Source organism: Cupressus sempervirens, chromosome 1 (genome assembly GCF_028749045.1).
Source record: "Cupressus sempervirens isolate cs-2001-9-10 chromosome 1, ASM2874904v1, whole genome shotgun sequence".
Lineage (NCBI taxonomy): Eukaryota > Viridiplantae > Streptophyta > Pinopsida > Cupressales > Cupressaceae > Cupressus > Cupressus sempervirens.
Genome location: NC_143118.1, coordinates 706,873,104 through 706,879,103, shown reverse-complemented (window position 1 = coordinate 706,879,103; position 6,000 = coordinate 706,873,104). Strand labels below are relative to the sequence as shown.

The window sequence follows — 6,000 nt, the reverse complement described above, 5'->3', positions numbered from 1 at the left end:
CAATATGATATTGTAATAAAAATTTTAGTGGACTATGAATGGTAAATTAGATGTTTTATGCATTCATTATAGCAAATAGGAAATAGAGCATTTATTACAAATTTTGAGTTTCTCAATCGGATATGTTGCAGATCAAATTCCATGTAATCCTATTGTAGCATCTTCTTTGTATGCCAAATTTTGATGGATATAAAAATTTGCAGCTTCCTGCATTATTTAGGTCGTCATTCTTATTGTTGAGTGATTTGGTTGATTAAGATTTCTTATTGGTCTTCCTCTTTTGGAAGTTCCCTTCTGAAACTTGGAGTGCTACCTTTCAACGAGTTTACCGTGGATCATATGGAGGGCACCAAGATTAGTGCCTCTATATACTATAACAATAATATGAAATATACATAACAAAACCCACAAAATATTGTCATTCTTCTCATTGCATCTCTGACAATGTGCCGGAAACTGGCTTCAACTTCCTGAACAATGCAAAGAATAGCCTGATTGACAACTTTCGTTCCATCAAGTGACTTTTTCAAAAAATTGAGGCTCTGAAGGACAGGAGCAACCAACCCAACAACCAGGATTCTGACAAGGACCAGGAAGCCAGAGGAAGCAAAGACCAGGTGGGGAGCTAGGAGAAAGACAGAGGCCAGGTCTCCAGTGACCATCAGGATGACAGACTCACCCAACTTGAGTAGAAGGTCCAAAGGCTGGATTCTGTCCACTAGATTATCACCGAACAGATAGTGGACACCCTTCACACCTTGAATGAGAATATTGTCAATCTGGGGGACTATCTGACTACAACTGGGCTTGAAAGGGATGCAGAGCAGAACATAGAGCATGGATTCAACCGGGTTGAATTTCAGAAAGAGGCCAGTGACCAGGTGAATTAGTGGAACTAGATGAACACTCCTACCAGGATTCAGGAGGGCGTGGCCAGTCAAAAGGACAATGACCCTACAAAAACCCTGTAGGGCATGGACATGGATGGGCACTAGCTTGTTCGCCTGACTTTTCTTTTCTGTCTCTGGCCTTTGTACTTTGGCTTCGGGCCTTCTTTTGTCTCTGGCCTTTTGTGGCAGTTTTTTGTTTGTTTAGTCTGTTTCATCTCATTCTTTTTGCTGTAAAACTTTGGGTTTTAGGATCCCTGTAAAACCTGTTTTACCTAATAAAAAACAATTAGTAGAAACCTCTTCACCATTGATTTAAGTTTGTTAATTTATTGAAGACTACTTGATATACTTATCTTATGTCTTAATGGTCATTTATTGAACCCTACTCCCTTCCTGAATGTACATGTATAGTAGGCATTTATTACACACTATTGTAGTGGATTCCTTATTTCATTAATGTAGATTCCTTTTCTCTTCCCTCACCCTAATTAGGGCTGATGTGGCATGATCTGGGCCATTAGTTATTGTGATCATCTGGGCCATCCATCATAATCAAGGACCTATATAAAGGCTTCATTCCTCAATTGTCAAGAAGGATTTTATGAGATTGTTGCTATGAGCTATTCAGATAATAGATTTTCACTCTTATCATTTTCATTTCCTTACTATGATTATCTAAAGCCTCTATATTATCATTTTGGGCTTTATTTTCTTATTTGTACTATGACTTAAGCTTCTCTATTATTGTTTTCTTCTTATTCAACATAGCTTATGTATTATAATTAGTTTGGGTTAAGTTTCTTATCACAAGTACAATTATGAAAATATTTTATATTATTGTTTCCCTTTTTATAATTGGTGGACATTAATATCTGTAATTTAGTGAACTAAAAATAAAAATTAGATATGGATGTTTTAGTTTCTTATATTTATCATGTTTGAGATGAAAATAATTCATTTATTGTAATATTTTTTAGTTTGGAATTTGAGTATGAGATGTGTAGCGAAGCCAAGAAAATGCCCAATGCATTATATGATAAAATGACTTAAAGGATTATGGTTTCATGGAAAGTCGAGATTGTGGGATATTCACAAGATATAGCTAGAATGTAAAAGTAATTAATTACAAGTTTGATTTGACTTTTAATCCCAATATAGTTGCAATCAAGAGCATAGTTGCAATCAAAATCTAGATCTTCTATTCATTGTTTTATAACTATAATTCTTCTTCTATTTGTAAAAGATGTATATGCAATAGTTGAAAACCAAGTAATTAAGTAAACAAAGTGTACATCCGAATCTAATTTATGGCAATTATAACCTACTTCACAAACCTAGAATGTATAATCTTTCATAAATGAAATGGTCTTGAAAAGGATTCATGCATAAATTTATTTGAAATTCCTTTTTCTATTTGTGTTAAAGTATATCTATTAATTATTGGAAAACTCAAAGTTATTCTTCATTAATCAAAATACACTTGGTGCTCTTGATCAATATTCCTAACTAATATTCAAATTTTATCAGTGTATAGAGGAATATGTTGATAGGGGTGGTGACATGTGAGGCAAATTTACTATATCTTCAAGGTTCAAGATGCAAGTGATGTAAACAAGATTGTATGTAACGAATGCACTTTTTGAGTGTTGGAAAAATTAGCCCATTGGTTTATTATTATATCTTTCCAGATACACGGGTTTGCAAAACAAAAATACAAGCATGAAATTTGTTTGAAAGAATGTGTCAATGATATTGTATATTGTAGCAAATGATCAATACAATGAATTGATTGAAAAAACCCTTGGGATTGCCATATATAAGTGCTACTATAATATATTAGAGAAGGTGAGGGTGTATCCAAGATTCAAGAAGTAAGTGATGTAAATTGGATTGTATCTAATGAATGCACTTTTTTTTAGTGTTGGAAAACTTAGTGCATTGGTTTATCAATATATTTTTCTAGATACATTGGTCTACAAAATAGCCATACATTAAGCATGAAAAGTGTTTGAAAGAATGTGTCAATGATATTGTAAATTGTAGTGAATCATCAATATATTGAATCAATAGATGAAAATGTTGGGCCTACCAGATACAAGTGATAATATTAGCCTACGAGATACAAGTGCTAATATAATATAATAGAAAAGGTTAAGGTGTATTAAATTTTTTGGGTCATTTCTAAATTTATGTGTGTCAGCAAACTTAGTGTATTGGTTTATAAATTATATATTTTTCTAGATACACTGGTCTAAAAAATAGCCATACATTAAGCATGAAAATAGTTTGAAAGATTCTATTAATGATATTGTAAATTGAAGAAAATGATCAATATAATGACTCAATCGACAAAGCTATTGGGCCTACCAGATACAGGTGTTAATATCAGCTTATGAGATACAAGTGCTAATATAATAAAATAGAGAAGGCGAGGGTGTATTAGAAAAAAATGGACCATTTCTCGATTTATGTTTGTTATCCTTGCGCAGGGGCTATGCTAATCTTCTTTGTATCATTCCAATTTTATCAGATGCCTCCAAAGAGACATTAACAAATGTGTGCAATGCAGTACACCAATTAGTAGAAACCTCTTCACCACTCATTCAAGTTTGTTAATTTATTGAAGACTACTTGATATACTTATCTTATGTCTTAGTGGTCATTTATTGCACCCCACTCCCTTCCTGAATGTGCATGTATATCAGGCATTTATTACCACTATAGTAGTGGATTCCTTATTTCATTAATGTAGGTTCCTTTTCTCTTCCCTAACCCTAATTAGGAATGGTGTGACATGATCTAGGCCATCAGTTATGTGGTCATCCAGGCCATCCATTATAATCGAGGACCTACATAAATGCCTCACTCCTCATTTGTAAAGGGACGATTTTATGAGATTGTTTCTATGAGCTACTAAGATAATAGAGTTTCACCATTATCATTTTCATTTCCTTACTATGATTATCTAAAGCCTCTGTATTATCATTTTGGGCTTTATTTTCTTATTTCTACTATGACTTGAGCTTCTCTATTATCATTGTTTTCTTATTCAACATAGCTTATGTATTATATTTAGTTTGGGTTACTTTTCTTATCACAAGTACAATTATGAAAATATTTTATATTATTGTTTCCCTTTTTATAACTAGTGGACATTAATATCTGTAATTTAGTGAACTGAAAATGAAAATTTAGATATGGATGTTTTAGTTTCTTATATTTATCATGTTTGAGATGAAAATAATTCATTTGTTATAATATTTTTTAGTTTAGAATTTGAGTATGAGATGTGTAGTGAAGCTAGGAAAATGCCCAATGAGTTGTATGACAAAATGCCTTAAAGGATTATGGTTTCATGGAAAGTCGAGATTGTAAGATATTCACAAGATAAAGTTAGAATGTGAAAGTAATTAATTATAAGTTCTATTTGACTTTTACTCCCAATATAGTTACAATCAAGAGCATAATTGTAATCAAAATCTATATTTGCTTCTCATTGCTTTATAGCTACATAATTCTTGTTCTATTTCTAAAAAAATGTATATGCAATAGTTGAAAAATAAGTAATTAAGTAAACAAAGTGTACATCAAAATCTAATTTAGGGCAATCATAACCTACTTCACAAACCTACAATGTATAATCTACCATAAACTAAATGGTCTCGAAAAGGATTCATGCATAAATGTATTTGAAATTCCTTTTTTTGTTTGCATTAAAGTATATCTATTAATTATTGGAAAACTCAAAGTTATGGTTCATAAATCAAAATACACTTGGTGCTCTTGATCAATATTGCTAACTAATATTCAAATTTCATCAGTGTATAGTGGAACATGTTGATAGGGGTGGTGACGTGTGAGGAAAATTGACTGTATCTTCAAGATTCAAGACATATGTGATGTAAAAAGGATTGTGGTGGGACTCAAAATTGGAGTACTGATTTTGAGTACCATTATGAAAACTAAGTCTAAATGAGACCCTATAAGAGATTTCCATGCATGTGCAATTGACTATCATTGTGAGGCCTATGATTTGTTTCATGTGTTTAACCCCTTTCATGTAGTACATGTATGTGTTTCATGGTGATAAATTTCCATTCTGAGTCATTTCGTGAAGTGTCATTTTGAGTATTTTTCAAATCCCTATTTTTGCCTAAGTGTCAAACAATGACATCAAGCCTAGTCTGCAATTGAATATTTTTCACCCGATGAAGTTTCATGGCTGAACACTTTGGGAGTGTCTAGTATGCATATCATAGAGCCTATGTTTCATATTTCAAGTCATTTAAATTTTTTTATTATAAGGTTTTGAATCCCTCAAAGTTAGTTTTTTCATTGTTGTCATGCTGATGCACATTGTTCAGAATTTTGGGAAGCCTTGTTTGATAGTGAATATTTTGTGACCTATTAAGTACTTCAAAAAAAATGGTCATACCACTGTGTTGTAATCTTAAACAAAATCCTATATTTTAAATTTTAAGTCTTGATGAACATGTTTAATGAGTTTTCCAAGCTGATTCCATTTACAAAAACCTAAAATTGTCCAATTGCCCTTTATGATAGTTTACTAGAAGCACTATTTGACTGATCCTAACTTTGACTTTTTTGATCCTAATGAAGAAATTCCATTTCTGTTGCAATCTAGGAGTTAGAGACTCATTATGTTTCAAATTTGAGCCTATGAGGAATCCATTTGACTAGTTTGCAAACACGATTCCAAATGCAATTTCTAAACTTTTACTAGTAACTAAAAGTGTAGATTGATTGGTAGCCCTATTCGAGATGTTATAACTTTGAAACTGCGATAGGTAGAGCCAAACTAATTGTACCACTATGTTTTAGACTAAAAATAATTCTAGTGTGTCAGTTTGTAAGTTTTTACAAATCCATTTGCACACTTTTCTAAGGTCATTCCATATGCAAAATCTTTGTTTTACCCTACTAACCAATTCTGCATTTCCCAATAGCTTACTTTGAATGCTTGCCAAATTTTCTTAGTTATTCATCATGAGCCTTAAGCACATATTCATATTCTCCACATAAGAGTCTACTAGTGCCCCAGGTTTCATACTCCTGAATAGTTGTTTTTAACCAATTTTCAAAGTCAAAA

At 32.1% G+C, this 6,000-nt stretch overlaps 1 non-coding gene across 1 annotated transcript; it reads right to left on the bottom strand.

Annotated features, from left to right (window-relative positions):
• Positions 1–3,333: 3,333 nt before the first annotated feature.
• Positions 3,334–3,436, bottom strand: LOC149579909 (U6 spliceosomal RNA). The gene has a single exon (XR_016358222.1). It is a non-coding gene; the product is annotated as a U6 spliceosomal RNA (small nuclear RNA).
• Positions 3,437–6,000: the final 2,564 nt, after the last annotated feature.